The sequence below is a fragment of the Vanellus vanellus genome (assembly GCF_965231255.1).
Source record: "Vanellus vanellus genome assembly, chromosome: 6".
Lineage (NCBI taxonomy): Eukaryota > Metazoa > Chordata > Aves > Charadriiformes > Charadriidae > Vanellus > Vanellus vanellus.
Genome location: NC_138911.1, coordinates 19,333,842 through 19,354,680, shown reverse-complemented (window position 1 = coordinate 19,354,680; position 20,839 = coordinate 19,333,842).

The following is a 20,839-nucleotide window of genomic DNA, read 5'->3' as shown; positions in this document are numbered from 1 at the left end:
AATATTGCAGACCAGGGCTTAACACCAACCATGTAGCTGTTTGGAAGCTTTATGAAGGTTAAATATCTTATTGCTTCTTTGTGTATCTTGGAATAAAATAATGCAAAGAGAAGTTTTGAAGCTTTGCAGAACTAACAATGTATTTTTTAGTAACTGTGAAACCTGTGCCTATGTCTAAGTTGCATAATAGCAAAATCATAACTGCAACCAGATTTTTTCCTAGTTCTTTCTCATTGTACAGTACAGTATAGCTTTATTTATCTGTCTGTTCCATCACTTAATTATCAAGTCCTGGAAGCTTCCACGCGCTCACCTTAAAGCATGTGAGTAATCTTTTTCAGGTAGTCTTAAAATAACTATTCTTTTCTGAAACAGACTAGACGAGTATTCAGAAGTTGGATATCTGTTATCCCATTTCTGCTTTCCTCTTCTTTCTGTTCATTACTTTCCTCATTATTCTTAAGGTGATTTGGACACTGTGTAGAATACTGCTTTACCATTTATATTTTTTGTTGCGTTATGACACATCTGTGAAGTCAGCAGCTCCTGGGAATATGAGTTTTATACCTGTTGGTTGGCTTACTTGAACAATAAGTGGTTACTTTCTAATAACTGACAAGCAGTTTTAAAATATGTTCTTGCTCTTATTCAATTTTGTCATAGGTGAATCAAACATGAGAATATGCTAAATGGAAACAGACCTGTGTGCACGCATTCATCTGATGGCAGACTATTAAGAGTTGGTTCAGGTACTTACTACAATTGTCCATACTGTTTCTCCAGTTCTCAAGGATTAAACCCATTGAACTGCATGTTCGTGCATATGATCCCAGAGCAGAACAAATATAAGGAAAGGTCTCTTCGTAATTACAGGCTTGGTAGACACATCTCTGAAACCCAATAGATGGAGAGTACTCTGTTATTGGGGAGCAGACATTTGAAAGTGATAAACCCTGGAAGTATTTAAAAACCATGTAGATGTGCTGCTTATGGACATGGTTTAGTGGTGGACTTGGATGTGTTAGGTTTACGGTTGGACTCAATGATCTTAAAGGTCTTTTCCAACCTAAATGATTCTATGATTCTGTGCTGAACTGCAGAAGTAAGTAATGCAAAATACATATTATTGTATAGCTAAAACTGATCAAAAAGATCAGATTAATTGTCTGATTGACAGGAATAAAATACACTCAGTACCCCAAAATGCATTTGTTTATTCACTGCTTTTCTTTTTTAATTTTCAAAATGTTTTCTGAAGATTGGCAAATATAATAAGCTCAATTATGCACACGGGAAAATCAATACTTTGCATAGTTAAGCTGTTGACATGGAGAACTGCAACACGAGCAAAAATACCTTCCGATTCATAGGGATGGGACTGGTGCCGATGAACAAACAGACTTTAAGTGTGGTGGAGAAATAATTTTGAAAAACAAACTTGTTCTTTAGCTTCTGTGCATTGCTGATCCAGATGAGTGGAATACTGTATATGAATACATTATGGTCCATATTTGGACTCCCTCTGTACACTGTCTTCCTACCTTGTAGAAAGGAATAGGGTTCACCACAGCATGGCATCTCTCGAACACTGTACCCTTCTTGGTAAGAATGGAGCAATGAGTCTCAGCAGATATTTCTAATGAAAGTAAATAATGGAGATTAAATGGAGAAAGTTAGGAAAAAAATGAAAAAATGAAAAAGAAAAGAAAAAAAAAAACCCTGGACACACTACTCTAGGTGAGCTTTTGACAATGATGGATTGAACAAAAGGACAACTTCTTAGTTTGTTAGCTTGTAGACTATACTTTTGTTCAAACAGCTCAGTCGAGCATGGTGGTTGGGTTTGGGTTTTTTTTTTAGGACCAATAGCAATAGAGACTTGAGAATGCAAAGCCTGGATTTCAGTCACAGCACTGCAGAGCAAATCTAAGACATCCATGGACACTACACTTTCACTGGAAATATCACCAAAAATCTCTCATTCATCATCTCAATCCCAGATCTCTAGAATGGGATTTGATAGGCTTTCACTAGGTATGCCTTCTAGAAATCAGAAATGTCTGGTTGGTGACAGAATTTGTGATATTCACTCATCTCAGTCTCTGCTTCTTTCAAACTCTCTCATTCCCCTGGTATGGGCTTATGGAAGCATCAGACAAAGCTAGCTGGAGAGATCAGTTACAACAGGATCGTCTACTTACTGTTCAGTTGACTCAAAGCACAAGGGTCAGTATCTCTCTCCAAAGCAGGATGGCAATTTCCTGCCCTCCAGGAATCGACAAACAGGGAGGCTGTCCCTTCAGTGATATCCATGCTAGTCATGAAATCATCTGTAGTGTCTCCATTGTAATTACCACACAAACCTGATAACATCAGAAATACAAGGGGTGGCTGAAAATTAAAGAATGTGTACACAATGGTCTATGTTTCATTCTATAATAGTGAGAAAATTGATTCAGAAGTTTTACATGGATTGTCAATGGTCAATGAATACTGTAGCTGAAGTAGCTAGAGAATCTTTAGGTACACATTCAATCACTGAGTCTCTGCCTTCTCAAGTTAAGATTGTTCACTTCTATTCAACGACAAATTAATACAGAAGTTTTCATCTTGTTTTTAGAAAAAGGCTTTTTCAGTGGTTTTAAATCATGTAAAAGTGAAAGGCCATGAAATACTTTTGCAGTTACATATGTTTTCTTAAGTATATAAAATCTGTAATGACAAAGAATGCACATTTAGACTTTTTTTTGCTCTCTGTAATTCCTTATAACTAATTAGAATGCAGGATATGCCTTTGTAGCTAATGTTGCTGTGCAATAAACATAAACATCTCCATCTGATGCTTATCAGCTTAGAAACTTTTGGATTCTTAGGCTCATTGTGTTTACAGTGATCATGCACTGCGTTCAAAATGTGCTCCAAGATGTAGAGACCATGCAGACTAATTTGTTGCCCCTTTGTTGTGTTGTAAAGTACACATTGAAAAAGGCACACACAAAGCATGTGAAGAACAGTATTATATTACACATGAAAAATGTCACCCATCTAATTTCTATGTTTCATTTAAAATTTATTAGCAAAACCCAAATTCTTAGCACATCGGTTTTCCAAGGTATTTTTGTCATATTTTTCTTTGAATCCAGAGAAGAAAGTTTATTCCTAAGCTTTCAAAACTACACTCCACATTTTCACCTTCACTTGGGGACTAGATTTCTTACCGAGGGTTCTGCCTTTGAATTGCGATCCAACTTTCACATAGGCCTGGAATACAGGTGATGTTTGAACTACAATTTCCAGCCCAAAGGTTGTATACATTTGAATGTACATTGAGGACTGTCTGAAAATAGTGATGTCTCCTAAAAGAACAAGGATATTTAGAAATAGAGATTTTGATGCATAGGATATTACAAAGGAAGGATTTTAGTGCATATGTAAGTGTTCTAGTATTCTGTCTACAAGTCTTCTTCCACACACAACTTTCCACAGAGGTACAGATGCAATGGGAAAGATTTTACCTTCCTCTAAAACCTCTGCTATTGGCAATTGCAAAAGAAAAGATGCTGGGTTGTGTAAAATAGACATTTAATGTAATTTGGATTTTACATATATTCCCTTTTCTTTACCTGATCTGTAAGGCAGCCGCTTAAGTTCATCATCATCAGTAAGGAGTTCATTCTGAGAAATCACAATTTTGTCCTGTAGGGAAAGGACATGGAATCACAAGTAATTATCTGGACTGATGATATTCATATGTTCTTTAACTTAAGCAATTGTATTGTCAATGACCTATATAATAGGAAAAGATTGATTCAAGATTTTTCTCACATGTTATTCCATACTGCTTTCAGTTTTCACTTTGAAAATACTCTAACCTCCTGGGTTGATGCAGCAACTGAGATCTTTACTGTGGGTGCACGAACTGGAAAATATCTTTAGTATCTATCCCCCGTAATTTTTCAGTTCAGGCTACTACCAATGACTTTATGTATTTATTTTGCTAATCTGGTTACTGAAATGCTGGACAGAACCTGTGGAAGGAATACTTACCTTTGTGGATAGGTAAATTATAGCACTAAGTGATGTCTCAGAATGAGAATAGCCAGACTTTTCATATACAGCCATTAGGGTTCCATTGTGTGGCAGGCTGGAACTCTGGAGGAAAACAGTGAAAAGGGAAATCTATGAATAACAATGATTTGTAGAATAAGTGTATATCATAGGAAGACCTCCGTTTGTGTTCCAGTAGGAAACCAAAGATAGACTAAAATATATCCATTTGATATTGTGTGTTTCTAGACTGCAGGAAATTACCTTCATAAGAATGTAAGTGCAAACCCCATGGAACCTGTATGATCTTGAATCAAATGTGGTAACAAAGGAGCCTCCTTCCAGTGAACACCTTCCAGGGCAGGGCAAGTCTTTGCAGTTCCATTGACCCATCATGCATTTACTGAAGAAAACAAGAAAATCTGTGTAAGGTTATTCTCATACTAAGTCACTATTTACCAGCAGAATATTTGATCCTCCTGTCTAGAGGTTTTGCTGTAGTTGATCAACATGCAAAATTGGTTAGTGAACATACATATACATTCTGAACTTCACTTTCCACTGTTTTGAAATTTCTTTTCTTTATGCTCTAAAAACTCAGCCACTTCCTAGCAGTGGAAGATGTCATTTGGCTTTTCTCCTTATGCTTTCTATGCTTTGATTTTCTTCATCCATGTATATCAGTTGAAGTTGTTCATCTTAATTCAAAGTTGCTGAACTCTTGTATTCATTGTCAGTAAACTTTCCTGAATAGATTAATCACAAAAAGTGTGTTCATTGTTACAGTGCTGAGGATCAAATTCCATTATTTATCCTTTATTTTATTTATTAGAATTATGATAGCCAGAGAAGTAACACCAAAAAAAAATCCCCCTTTTTTCTGGAAAAAAAAAATCCAAGTTTAATAAATTATTGTCTTAATATTTTTTAATATTTTTAATATTTTAATTAATATTTAATTTAATTTAATTTAAAATATTAATATTAATATTTTTAATATTAATTATTTTCTGTAGCAAAACAGAAGTTTAGTTTTCAGCTCTGGTTTAGTGATGAGAAATGCTGAGATTGCCAGAAAGAAATTGTAAATACTGGATATTTGTTTTACACTAATTTTACCTCCACTTCCACAGAGGAGATAAAAATGTTACTCTTTTGTGAGGCCTGAAGGAGCATTAATATTTGTATAGATTAATCAGGAAATGAGACATGTACATCTTCAATTACAAATGCATGATTTGTGGCACTTAAGGAGGTGGCCTCAGAGATGGTATGACACATTTGCAGCTGCCCTCTGAAAAGTTGGGCTAAATTTTCCAATTGCTTGGTGAGGATACTCTCCATCCTCTCATGAAAGTACCTGTTGCTACTCACCAGGTCCTACATGCTGCTTTCATTGTCTCACCAGGACCATATATTTTCCCATTCAGTGTACATGGACACTGCCTAATGTGAACACATGTTCGATTCTTTGAGATGTCATCGAGAACAGTTCCTGCCAAAGTAGATAAACAAAATGCTTTTCCATATCCTTACTTAGCACTAAAGCTATTATAGAATTATATTATATATATATTATATATTATATTATATATTATATTATTATATTATTGAATGCCTTCCAAAATTAGCTTGAGAATGTTATTCTTGCACAGCCAGTGCCCATAACTAGAGATATAACATGCAGGACATTTTCTCTTAATTAAAATAAAACTGACTCTTTATAGTGATAACAGCATTTGGCTACTTTGTTATATGAAAGTGCAGACAATTGTCTTCATTTGAAATTTGAACTTAATTTGAAATAACTGTAAGATTGAATGTTATTTTTTAATTTATTTTTTTTTTTTTGCTATGACACTCTAATTAAGCTGGAAATTTTGAAGAACAGACACATTCTATTTCCTAGAGTACTAAACCTAGCTTGAAACGTGTAGCTGACAACACATTACTTTTGACTACTATAAAATGATGATGATATTGATGTAAATACCCACATCATAGTAACCTTGGAGGATATTTCAGTGCTGAAATTTCAAGAAATGATGCAAACGATAGTCATAATTACGATTTTTGAGGAAGTACATCTTGAACTATTTTAAAGGGATTCTACAAAATGCCCATAATATTGCAGAACTACTCTGAGGTATGCTACCTCTTGCTGGTACCCTGAAAGGCTAGATACCTGTTTGGGATAGGAAATTACTTAAGCTTACTCATTGTATATTACAGTACAGAGCTTTAAGCTGGCAGCATATAATTATCCCATCACATATCATGGTTTTGTGAGGAAAATCCTTTCACAGCTCTGTTCTTGCAAATAGTGACAAAGTATTTCTAAGGACAATGACTATTCAAGACTCTAGTATTATTATGTTACCCGAGAAATGGCAGTTCTAGCAGTACAATGCCCTGAAATGCACTGCTAGTTCATTATTAGAAGTCTATTCCACTTGACTGGATGTATGCCGAAAACATTTGTATGGGCCATTTAGGATATGATGAATAAATAAATGATACCTTCTGGGCAAAAGCAACCATAGGTACAGTGACTGGAACAGCTGTACTCTGGGTTGGAACAGGTTTTAATACATGGAGAACCACACTCCTCATAGATTTGGTTAGCAGAACATTTTCCCACAGCTGCAACAAACAGTGAAAGTGTTAAGATTTCTAAAGTGTAAACATATAAGACTCTATCATCTACCACCTAGGGTGGAGAAGACCTTGTGATTTCTGGCACTAATATTCTCCTATCCTGCCTCAGTACTAAGTTCATCACCTGAGTATTCATCATTACCATCATATTCACTCTAGCTTTTATTCATTTTTCATGCCCTATTCATTATAAACTCTTTTCAGAAGCTTGAAGAATGGCAAACGGGCTATACTGCAGTCTAATAAACTACCACAAATCAGATTTGCTGTAGTACTTGAAGGATTTAAAGAATATAACTCTTGATCTTATGTATAGTTCCTGCTTCTAAGACATTATCTGATTTTCAGAATGCATCTACCTAGCAATTCTAATATATAGAACTCAGCACATGTTTTATTATGTGATAAATTCAAGCAGAGATTTTTCTTTACCTGAAAGAGTGAAAATAATTAAGGGAGGGAAATAGAGGTAGTTAGAGATGAGGCAGAAAAAGAAACAATAAAGATTAAAAGGTTCATTACATTTGAATATTTGGCATTTATTTGCAAATTCTTAGATTCTCAACTTTGGGGTTTTTTTTGGGGGGGAACAAGGGTTACCATTCCTTTTTTTTAAAAACGCTTTGCCTTTTATCACTTTACTACCAGTCATGGTACTGGTCTACTAGCAACATGAAAAATGCTACGAATTGGAGAAAACCAGGCTATTATTTTACTGTGATTAGTAAGAATTATTGTACAGGTCTGTGAAGGCACACAGTGCCTTATTAATATTTCTCTGAATCTATAAAAAATCACTAAGGGTTTACAATTTTGAAGGATTAAAACCAATTGTAGACCAACCAAAGAATAAAATGGGTTACCAATTTATGTAAGACATAACCTTGGAGAAGAGGAGGGGAAAAATTATTATAGAAAGAATTGCAGTTTTAAAGTGTCGAGGATGATAATGGAGCTTAACAGGGAATATTTTCAGTAAGTATGAGGAAATAATGAAAGAAAACTCAGTGTTAAATACAAAACAAAAAATGAAGAGTGGCACCAGTATGTGAACATTAAAAGGAGAATAGAAGAATATGACACTGGAGATGCAGGGAGAGCAAAATGTTACAAGGCCTCATAAGTAACAATGGTGAGATGATAGACTATGGGAAGTTAAACAATGACTTCAGAAATATAATTCATCTGGGATTTCAGTCGTTTTATGTTAAAATCTAAGTGGTAGCCAATATTAAAGATTTGTGAAACAGACTAGGAATTAAGGGATAATGAGAAATATATTCTCGTAAAAGAAATTTATTTTATGAATTTGCTACAGATGACGATATTTTCATATAAAGGATAAATAAAAATATTATTAAATTATAGGCCTCTGAAGGGCAATATGATATTAAGCAAGGTCATTTTGAAAGCTTCTCTTTTTTGACATAAGTTGCATTTCTGATAATTTAATGTATGAGTTGCTTTAGAAATAACATCAATTTAAGTTACTTTTGACATTTTTTATGATCACCATATTCTGTTATAAAACAATGAATCCTGCTATATAACACTGACTGTAGATTTCAGGTGGATTCAAAAAGACTGCAAAAAGGGAATCAGAACTTTGATAACAAACAGACACTTGAAAAAAAGTGTGTCTAATCATGTACAGCTTTGAGAGTAATGAAAGATTTGCTTAGTATTTACTTCCAATCAGTAGTTGCAACTAAGAAGGTTGAGCATCTGAAAATGGATTACTGAAAATCTCCTGTGAATAAAAGGGGCTATGGCAATTGTTAGTAAAAAGGTTCAAAGACTTCAGAGGCCACTTAAAAGTTCTCTCTCTTCACTGGCTAAATTTGAGAAGTACAATAATGAAAAAACTGTACTAAGAGAGAGCAGCCTCCTGTTGGAAGTCTGAGAAATTTAACAGTTTTCACTTGGTGGATGTTTCTCTCTTTTGTGGTCACTCATCAAGATGTAGGAGCTATGTTTCATTCTTCCTCCTTCTCCTTTGAGGTTTCCATGCTCTCCTCCTTAACGTTTTACCAAAGACCACTGTTGTTTTCTTAAGAAAATAGTTTGTTTGATTCAAGACGGTAGAGACTTTTCTGTCAGTTGATTTAAATTCTAGTTAATCATCATTCTCCCTCTATGTAAGATACAGCAAGGTTAACTACAATCTCCTATGAATAAAACATTTGAACTCACAGCAGAAGTTTTCAGTTCTCCAGTTGAACACCATTTGATGGGACATAGCACATTGCCTTGAATATTCCGACAGCGTAGAGCAAGTGCAATTGTTTTGTCCTGGCTCACTGCAGTCCTGCATATCAAGCTGGCAACGAATGACAAACCCATCCTTTGGCACACTGCAGGTTGGTGACACCAAGTTAAGTAGCTGAGAGCAGATCATGGCCTAAATAAAAAGAGAAAGAAAATTGTTCTAGTAGTGTTTCCCCCATGTGAAAACCACAATAGTATATCGCTGCTAGTTATTATTTTCTTGTTGGTTTGTTTACCTTCTCCCCATAGAGTTTAGTAATGTGTTATGACTTAAAATGCATGAGAAATTCATGAATAGAAGGGAATATCAATCCACTGTAGAATAGAAGGATATTGATATGTTGAATTAGTTCCGCTTGTCATTAAGTTGAAAATTGATCCCCCTAAAAACAGCTGAGAGCGTTACAGGCAGGGAGTATGTTGTCTCATGCATATTCAGTTCCAGGACAAATATCCCTGATATGAAGATAACAACATTCATTGCCCTTTGAGCAAACATTTGATATGTTTGTATTGCCTACCAGGTTGCCTACTACAGTATGTGGTCTCAAAGAGAAACAATGTAAAAAGGTTAAACATCCCAGCCAGCAAAAGTTCTCCAGCAGATTAAAGTATTTTTTCATTTTGAAAACAAGTAATATTTACAACCCCCTTCTTCAGAAAAGTATCTTCCTCACAGGACCCACAGAAACTCCTGCTCTTTATTCCTGCTTTTCTTGTTAAAGAGATGCTACAAAACTAGTGTTTCTCTGTTTTTCTCTTCCGGGAAAAGGAGAATCTCAGAAGGATTCTAGTTGGCTCTTCCTCTGTACTATGAAAGCTAAACTTTTTAGCAAGAGGAATGGTTTCTGTGTTCAAACGAAGATATTCTTGGGCTGCTAGAAAAATAAGATGAAACTATTGAGGAAAAAAGAAGAAAAATCTCCTATTTCAAGAGAAAACTTTTTAAGCATTCTGTAATTACTAGTAACCTATAGGATGTATACAAATAAGTACATGAGAATTGCAAAGTAAGATCATATTCTTGTGACGAAGTACAAATGGAACCAAAGAGCATAATCATTCTATGTGAAGTGAAATGCTTTTTAGAGGATAGCAACGAGCATTTGCCATTAGGTATATGGTGACTTTTTGACCTCCTAGGTAGGAAAAAAGAACAGGTCGATGAGAGAAATTGTGGAGTTCCCATTTCCTCAGCCTGGAAGATCCACCCAGGAGACACTACTAGGACATTGGCTCGGACAACCTACTTTAGCTGACCCTGCTTGAGCAGAGGGGTTGGACTAGATGATCTGAAGAGATCCCTTCCAAGCTAAGCCATTCTGTGATTCTGTAAACCCTGTGTGGGATGCAAAATTTGAGTTTCCCTGGTGAAACAACTTAACAGGATCATTCTAAGTAGGATTTGATTCCTGCATCTGCAAAATCTAAGAAATAGAAGGCCTATTGTTCTTAGAATCATAGAGTCATAGAATTGTCTAGGTTGGAAGAGACCCTTGGGATCATCGAGTCCAATCATCTACCCTACTCTACTCTTGCTGCTACCAAGCTTCCTATTTCAATCATAGTTACATGGATGAATCATGTTTTGGGCACACTGATTTTCTTTTCCTCCAGGACTGGAAGTGATAGCAGTTGATAGTGGCCGGCCCTGTTACAAACGCTGCTATCTGGCAACATGTTTAAAGCATTGTTGAATGTCTTCAAGTCTGTACAGCTTATAATGTCAGGTCTCTAGTTATGCAATATAAAGTTCTTTAAATCTTCACTGGTTTACATTAATTTCCTGTGATGACCTGCATGAAATTTCAGAAAGCTGTGAGATAAATGCTAGTAGGTTTATATGAGCAATATTAAATCCAGCCTCAAAAACACCCACGGGCCTTTTTCAAAATGTATTTTAATGCAAAGAACTCCTTTTCTTTCTCATATCATGCTATACAAATTTTGACTTTATCCATTTTCATGGAATTCGGTTTTATGGAACCACTGCCTCTCTGTTGTTGGTTTCTATCTATCTTTCCACTGCTGTTAAGAACCATGCTGCAGAAAAGGCAAGATCTTTCTTACATATTTTTTGTGAGGAATGGTGGAAACTGGTATCTCCTCAGACAGGCATATCTCTGATGGATCATCCATTTTTTGTAAAGCAGCAAATTTATATGTATCCAGCAATTTACCTGTAAATTGAAGGGTTATAATTTGTCAGGAAAAAGCCCACATGGATTTGTTTAATTGTTGCTGTGATGTAGCAAAACTCAGATTTTATTCTTTGACTGTGAAAGGTCCTACTAATTAAACTTCCTGATGATAACAACTACCTCTTTTGCCCTTTACCTGGAGTCTATTCAGTAAAGCATACTTTTATCACCTTGATCATTTCTCTGAACTATTTCCTTATCACTTCTACTACCTTGCATGATACTACCTGCTACTGTTTATCTGCCAGCTGTGTTATCTTTTGCCAGGTGCTAATTCATGCCCCTTCTCCTCATCCTTCATCCTTGTATTTTCCCCTATGTGTGGACTTAAACTCATCACAACCCAAAAAATTTTGTATACGTTTTAGAACTCTTTTCTGTGATGTGCATAGAAAAGTGCATCTGGCTGTGCTGATCTGAGATTAGTTTACTGTGCAATTTAGTTTCTCCACACTGACACTGTAGTTCAGATTAGTGATGTGCTTTTAAAGCAACTTTTCCAAACATCCCCACTCTGTACAATTTGACTTCCATTGTGGAGTGGTCTTGGCATACAGGGTTCCTTTATGATGAAAACAAGCCAGAAGATGTGCTCCAAGACCATGCATTGTAGGCTCCAACTCTAATGACCATTAGATTAGAGTGACTCTGAAGTGAAACCCCCAGATCACATACAGTGCAGATGTCAAGTCCCCAGCACAAACTTGTTCTAAAGATCCACCCTTATTGGGACACACTACTTGTTGATGTTCTTGTCCACTATGTTTGGGTTTTTTTATTATAGCCTCATTCTTTCTTCTGCCTAATGTAATAATTTCCCTCGCTGTGCCTTGCTATGAACATAGACCATTCTTAAAGTCAGGTGAGAGTGTGATCCTCACCAGCTGTTTCTAAAGTATAGGAGAGCCCTTATGGCTTGGCTGAGGAACGCACAATATTATCATCATCAAATAATAGCGTGTAGCATAACCATATGATAGGTATGTTGGTGACATATGGGAGTGCTTTACTCAATTCTGAAACCGAGTGAGCCATCAGAGCAATGTTCATACAGTATTAAATTTTCACCTTGTTGTCCTTCCATCTGACCTGTCCTTAGATCTTACCTTCACTCACGAATTCATTCAATTCATAACCATCATAATTTCCACACATTCCACAGGTTTTCCCCATATATTTTTTTTCAGTCAAAACCTAAAATAAAATAAAAGAAAACATTTAAGAGGTTCACCCTAAGTAAAATTATCTATGCAGAATTACCTTTCTCAAACAAATTCAGTTCAAGGATCCAATTAAAGGTGATTGTTCTCATTAATTTCAGTGACTTGATTGGAGGAAAACTTTTGGAAGCAGTAACTTCTTTTCCCAATAGGCAAATAGTGATTGTTAGGATTTTTTGATTTAATAAAAGAATAAGATTCTAAGACATTTGCAGAGAATTGAGGGGAATAATATTCTAAGGAGCCAGAAAATATAGAAAAGGAAATGATGCTGCTTCCTTGCTCATATCTTTGCTGACAGAGCACAAACTTTAGGGTTGTTCTCTTAAGAAATTGAAGGCTACAGGAAGAAAATCTGTTTTCAGAACAAGGTTATTAAAATGTCTATTGCTCTGAAGAGTAAAGTGGTAATATTACTGCTGGCTATGATCAACGAATTATTATGAAAACCTTAGATCAGAGGAAATAATCTGACTATATGTAGAATACAGGGTGTAACCATCACAGTAGCATTTCCTGTTATATCTGTGATAGTAATGCTGGTAATCTCCCAAAGAAGTTATTACATAACAATCACACTGTTTTAACAAACTTACCAATTTACAATTCAGTGTAATTTGTGGCATTACTATCACAGGTCATGCTAAGAATATGTATCCTCTTTAAAATATATGAGGGATTTTCAGGGAAAACATGAAAAGATTCAGAAGGAGAGAAACAAAGGAGCTGGTAGGAACACCGTACATTTGAAACCAAAAGATGCCCAGGGGAAGCACAGTAGAAATGACAAAACTATGGCAGACACTATTAAATTCTACACAGTTTTAAACAACTTCAACAACCTTTTATCAAAACATTGTAGCTGCTGGAATTGCCTGAGGGAAGTTTAAAATCTGTGAAAGCATCCACAGATCTCAACATTGGTGGCTTTAGTCAACTACCAATGCTGGAACTGAAAGGAACATGCAGGTATAAAAAGCAAAGTTGTTTATTTCAAGAGGAATGGATGAAGTAGGAAAAGAATAAATATCTAAATAGTAAACACATGCAAAAAGTCTGAAGAGATCTTGTCATTCCAGTAAGTCAGTGAGAATTTTCTCTTCTGCTTTATGAGAACAATTTACTAACCATGAGATAGTCATCATTGTTCCACATCACAACTAGCTCCATCTCCATCAGCTTGGCCACGAGACGGATGTTGCGTCCATAAGGTGCTATTTGAATTCCATTGCTGGTGTAAGGCAACTTAATGACACTGTAATATGATGAGAAGAGAAACTGACCTTCTCATACCAATATTATGCAGGTATTGGTTATCTTCTTTAGATATAGAACACATACAATCTGAGTAATTGCAGCAACATGAAATATAATATTTTTTTTCCTTTGTAACTCTAACATTTTAAGATATATTAAAATTTATGTTAATTGAAAATCAATGACAGCAGTTTCATACAAGAATCACCAGGAGATAGTTGCATACTAATTATACTAGTGAAAATGTTTGCACAGGACTTGGCATCCTCACTTGGTTTGGTTTTATTAGGGTATAGTTAGACATTTCAAGAATTTGTAACAGCACAGTTTGTGTGGTAGAACTGTTGTTGATTATCCTGAAGAGCTTCTATGGACTACAGCCTGGTAACATAGCAGTTATTACTACGACTGAAAACTGACAAGGTTAGAGAAAGCCAAAATGGGAATGTTGTAGTAGAATTAGGTTTTCATCCTTGTGGCTGTATTATAATGCTACAAACTAACAACATTAAAGAACAAATCTATTTTGGTAAGTACTCAGTAAGTATGTGATACAGTCATAGAAAAGTTGGTTGGAAGGGACCTTCTGAAGTTTCCCAGGCCAGCCTTCCACCTGAAGCAGGGCTACATGCGACACTGCACCAGGTCAGTCATGGCATTTGGTACTTGCGAATGCAGGACAAAAATTTAAAATGCAGATCATTGGGTTAGGCCCATAGATTCATATAGTTTTCCTGGAACATAAACTAATACAGGAAGTTTTTCTAATTACAGTTTGCTAAATTAAGGTTAAAGAAAGAGCTGCAAGTTGTCTTTTTTCTTGATGGTTATTGTAACTAGGAAACCACAATAAGATACAGACAATCCACAGTCAATTATTTCCCATATCTGCCTGTACTCACAGACAAAAATTCAACACTGCCTATCTGATAAAAATGCTGAAAACTTTCCTGGAGAAATTTCCTTGTATGGGAGCAATTTGTGTAGAAGAATAAATGATGCAGAACCCAAAGGTAATTCAGTGTAATTCCTCAATAAAACAGTTTTCTGGACACAGTAATACTTGGAATAATGTGAACCGTCAGTGGTCTCGTACAAAAGGACTTCTTTGTAAGCCCCTCCAAAATTTCTCTCTTGGTTGTATAGTTTAAAGTGTCTCTTGTACCCTATATATGTGTTATCTTTAGCACATGAACTCTAAGCAAAACACAGGAATTTCAGCTAATACCTACTAAAAGGTATAAGCCATTTCATCTGTGCTTGTAGTAGAGATAAGCATAAGCAGACTGGTAGTATTTGGGAGACTGTAGTTTCCTTGGGAGAACTGTTTTGGTCTGAGGTTATTTTATTATCCCTTTGAGTATACAAATGCACTCTAAGCTTGTTTCAAATAACTGCTAATGAAATACTTATCTAGAAAGTGTGAATGCTTGATAGGAAGAAATAGGAGTAGAGCCCAGTTAGATGTGCTAACTTCTGTAATTTGTCGGTTAATTTCTGATGCAAAGTAGTCGTCCTTAGTGTAACTGCTTTATAACTCCTTGCCTTCTTTAAACACTTTTTTTCTCATTCATCGCAGAATCTTACCCAACACTCCTGACAGAAATGCTGCCTTTCTCAACAATGACAACTGAAGGTCCCAGCTCAATAATGATCCTCGCAATTTTTTTGTCCAGCCCACGGCGGAACTGAATGTTGAAGTCTGGGCTGGTTTCATCACATACAGTTGCAAAGATATAGTTGCAGGTCCCAGTGAAGTCATACTGGTATTTATCAAAGGTTGAAAAATGCCCTCCACCCCAGGTAGAACAGGAATCCTTGCTCAAAACTATAAAAGTGAAAGGAAAATGGATTTAGGTCTCCTAAAGGTATATTTGCTCATTTTGATTGCCATTTCAAATATAAATATAACAAAAAGCTAGTAAGTTTCTATTCATATTAATTATGTTAACAACATCCTAGCTGTTTATTTTTTTTTTGTAACCTCAAAATTTTATCTCAAGTCAGGAAGTGAAACAATAGCTGGAGCCAGAGCAATATTCAGTAAATTACAGTAAAGTAAGCAGAGGAGAGCTGCCTATCTTCCTAGCTTGGGAAACACCCTTCTATCTCCTTCATGGGTAATATAAAGGTTCATCTTCCTATTTCAGTCTGCTCAATCTGATTGTAAAGGCGACAGCTTGCTACTGGAGAGACCTTTAACATCTCAGGCACAGCATTTATGAAGCTATCTATGGCATTACTGTATCATGATTCATTGCATAGTCGGATCATTAGATATCCAAAGAAAGTCTTCAAAGCCCAACTTGTTAAGTCCCCACTTTTTTTGGCTCTGTGTTTGTATGACAAAGTTCCAGCCAGCTTTGTAAATATATGGAGTGTTTTAATCAGTTTTTGTTTATAAAAAGTAATCACTTTTTGTCTGAATGGACAGAGTTTAGGAGGTTGAAATGAATCATGTTAAAAGAGATACAACTCCAGCGCTTGATTTTAGATACTTCTGTACCTACTTAAAGCATTTGAACAGTCCCTCTGAAGTTGATAGAACTTCTGAAGTAAGTAAAATCATGTCCTTGGTTATATATTTCCAGACTCAGATTGTTACTTTTCATTTTTCAATTGTTTTTGCTTATGGAGTTATATGAAGCTCAGGTATCTTAGAATACGTCTTAGAAGCATAAAGTATCAGGTAATTTTAACAAAGTCTACCTGTAATTTATATTCAATGCTTTAAAGACAAAACATTTTTTTACTCTGAAAGAGTGATCAAATGACTACAGAGTGCTACTGTTTTTTTCAGGTCACGTAGAAAATACTGTTTCCCAATGAGCTGTTACCTGTTGGCAAAAAGTACTCCTCTTCCATACTTCTGTGCTGTCCCGAACGTCTGACTGGAAAATAGGAATTGGCTAATTGTTATCATTGATCCTTCATGCCCAATTCCAGCTAGTTTAATGTATTGTGCTTAAGTGATACTGACCAGCAAATCCCAGTTTTTTTTAGAGTGTGCCAAGGAATGATTACCTGGGCTTGTACAATGGTCAGAGTGCAATAGGTGCCCCTTTCTATAAATATAGGAGTGTCTTTAGTGTATTTGTTTTTATTTAAATCTAATCAGAGAAAAATAACAAATGGGAATGTCAATAACTCAAGGAAGTTTAAAACTAGATTATGTGTTTGTCTTTTGAGTTCAGTTTTTATTAAGTGATATCTAGGGATTTTAATTTGTGTATATGCATGCCTTACTGTTCCTCTTGTTGTAAGAACAGACAGAAGACAGAGATGAGTTGTTGAATATTACTTTTTTTTTTGGGTAGTCATAAGTGCTCAACTATTTTTAGTTTGAACTTCATGTAGCTTTTCCATGTTTATGCTGAATGAGAACTCACTCCCTGCTTCTTCATCCTAAAGAATGCAAATAGTAAATTTGCATTTTATATAAATCTTTTTGTTCTACACCTCTGCATTTTCCCCAAATTAGATTAAGAATTTAATTGTGAACCACTGAAATGCAGCAACTTTTGGAGTACACAGAGTTGTTTTTTAACAGTATGCAATAGTAAAGCACAGTATTTTAACGTAAAACATCAAGATTATGGATTACTAGTAATGTCCGTAAAAAGAATATGATAGAAAATTTGTTCAGAATACTAGGACTGATATCCACATTTATTTTAGAAAGAATCTAGTGAAAATTGTGTGTTTTCAGAAGGGTTAATGCCTTCTGTATCCTGTCTTAGCAGAGGAACAGCACATCCTGTAAAATACAGTATATCATGTTAGCATGATGACATTTATTCGTTCTTGTCATGATGTGGAAAACTAAATGTTTAGTGAACTAAATTTAAATTGAAGTCAATGCCTCACATTTCTTCAGAAAAGAACATGTGGAAAGTTGTATTCGTTCTGACTAAAGCTTCACATAGCTCATTTGATTTTTTTTCCGGCAGTGATCATTAAGAGACTGCCCAAGGGAAGAGTACCATCAGGTCAAGCACGTATACTTCTCCAGATACTCTGTCTCCAATTATTTTCAATTCAGGGGATTTTGTGAGGCTATTAGTATTTGTCTTACTCCCCTTGTGCTCTGGCTTCCAAGTACTTCTCCAGCCTCCTTTTGAACCAAAGTGAAATTTCTTTGTAACAGAAAATACCATAACCACGGCTGTCAAAAGTGACCATTTTAATTATGAGTTAATATTTTAATGATATCTGCCTTTCTAACAGTATTTTTGATAGCTAATATTTTTAGTACTTTAAAGCTATAATATGCTAATTATTTTATGCTTCAGCATGGCACACATTTTTATGCAAGTAAGATAGTAGTATCTCACTATCTTTTGTATTTCTTTGACTCAGAGGACTAGTACAAATTTGCAGTAAGTAGGTGGCTGGAGTTAATTTTGCTTACAGATTTAGGTGCATAGACACAAGCCATTCTTAAGACTTAAGGGAAAACTTCTGGGAAACTACCAGAGTTGTGGCAACAACACCTTCAGCTGGCACAGCTGGCTGTTGAAGCAGAGATCTGTCCATACCCTGACTCCCCACTGGCTGCTGGCTATAAAGGTGAGGAAGAACTATTTCATACTCTGATCTTTTTCTTGCATGTAAATTTGTTTTAACCTGCAATCTTTAAAATAATCTCATCGATCTAGCCTATATTGAGAATCAGCTTTATTTAATTTCCTGGCTTTTGCAGCATCAAAATAATCTATTTCCTAAATTCTTAGATAATATTAGGCAGTAATCTGTAGAGATGCAAATCAAACAGATCACACAAATGACCTCAATAGCAAATTTCTAAATGTTGAAGTCTACTAAACTGCTCACAGTTTCTATCCTTTGGCATCAAAACCTCAGCACAGCACACTAAAGCACTTTCCCGTTAGTGTAAAACTTACCAGAGAGAGACAACATATTCTACCATCATTTTATAAGCAAAATCTTCGTTTGGAATTTCTAAATATAATGCTTTAAAGCATAAGATCCTTTAGGCAAGGGTGTATTTTTGTTATGTGTTTTGTACAGTGTCTTCTGCAATATGGAACTGATGCTGAATGGAGTTGTTACTCAGTTGTTACTCATAGTTGCAATGTGAATATGAAATACCAGGTCGGGCACTTACTTCTTTGCAGAGATTCTTTCTGTTTTTGGAGAAAAAAGTGGGGCAAATAATTTCCTTCCAAAGCTGTGATAGGAAAAAGATAACAGGAAGAAGTTATTCTCTGAGCACAAGGAAGCTGAATGTTTGTATATTTATTTATTTATTTTTAAACATGGTACAGGTCAAAGCAAGGTCAGCACATATGAACTGTGCCCTGCCATACAAAACTGAACAGAAATTATAGTGGAAAACCATGTGATTCAGCTTGTAATAAAAAATTCTTCTGCAACTGGTAAAATGCTACCAAAAGCTGCCAGAAATTATAGGCAATATGGGATTTCCTGTACCTCATCCTCAAATCCTATGTTCCTCATTAAAAGAATATGGGGTAAATCTTCCCTTGTGTTTTTGGATTCTTATTGCACCATCTGGCTAGAAGTAGTGGAGGGAACAGCCAGAACTGGGAAAATAAGGGAGAAGTAATGTCCCATGTGTTGTTCACAAGAATCATGGGATCTGTAGCTGAAGAGTGGGAAATCCCCCAGCCTAGTTGTTGCTTTTGGTATTCGTATTAAGGCAGAATGATGAAAGCTGTTACCTGGTCCCTTCTACACACTTCTACACAAAGCCTGTTCTGGTTATGAGAAGCCAAAGACTGTTTAGCAAATGTGGAGTACAGTGTGGCCCCTCTTCTGTCACAGACCCAGACCTACTGCATGTGCTCAGCTGCACCATGTCCTCATAAATACTCAAAGGCTCTTTTGCCTAGCAGCTTGCTTCCTGCCCAAAGTGCGAAGAGAGTAAGACAGATGTTGCAAAGGGCCACCACAGCCAATGTGCAAGCAGTGAACCCTGTGCAGGGACACATGCAGGTGCACGCATAGAGTGAGCTTTCATAGGGTCAGTAGCTGAATGGTGACAACCAAAGCAAGCTGTAAGAAAAAGGACCCGGGGTGCTTCGGAAGCATGCTATTAATTTTTAAAATTTGTCAGGTCCAGTGTTTCTTAGATAGCAGGAGCAAACATCCCGTAGAAACCATATAATTCTCTGTTATATGTTTAGGATCTTTTGCCACAGAGAAAATAGGAAGCTATATTATGGCATAAGGTTTCTTTAATCACATAAGCCAGACCAAGTCTACGTACATACCTATACATACACTAGAGCTCTGCAGGCTTCTGTTGCTTCGTCATATACTGAAGAGAATAAAAGCCCCTAGGGAGCTCACCAATTGTAATAGACTCTCTACCCAATTCCATGCTGTGCTGCTGAATGTGAGGTAATACTTATCATGTGGTATTGCAAAGACTGTAGGAAAACAGGTGAGGTTCTGCCTTGTACGTAAGTCTAGATTAAGGCACAAGAGGGCAATTTGGAGAATAAGAGTTTCAGCGCACGCCTTTGCTTTGAATCTGAGATCCAGACATCTCCAAGTTCCCCACCAGTTTATGCCTCAGTTCTTCTCTGAAATAATACTTATTGAAAAAGACATTATCTGGATAAACTGATCTAAGCTTTCAAGAGCTAAAATACTATCCTGGTAGAATCGCATACAATGAATATCTAGACAGAGGGGGGGAAAAATCAAGTATGTAAGTTCAGTGACAGAAGTACTCCCACCGCAAATGTTGTTCTAGGAGCTTTAAATGACATTCATCTCAGTCAGTTGTCTAGACTCTTTTCACAGGCTGTGAAAGTAAATACAAATTTATGAGTACAATTGGACTTGAAAAATATGTGTCTAAAATGGAACAAATGGATTATACACAAAAGTTTTATTTCTCTCCATTGGTGTAAAGGAAACCTTAAGTGACTATCTGTGCTGTAAATGCCAAAGCAGAAGTTTAGTGGGATGTATTCCCTCTATCCTTCTTCCTAGATAGTGTGTCCATTTCGGTGGGACAGTGCTCTACAAACAAAAAATGAAACTCAAAAGCACAATATAACATAATTTTTCTAAGTTGGAGTAAGTTACCAGCATAATAACTTCTTGATAAACTAAACAAGAACATTTTCACAAGAAAGAAAAAGCACAAAGCGATCTCCTTAGCTGTTGAGTTGCAAGCTGCTATACTCACTG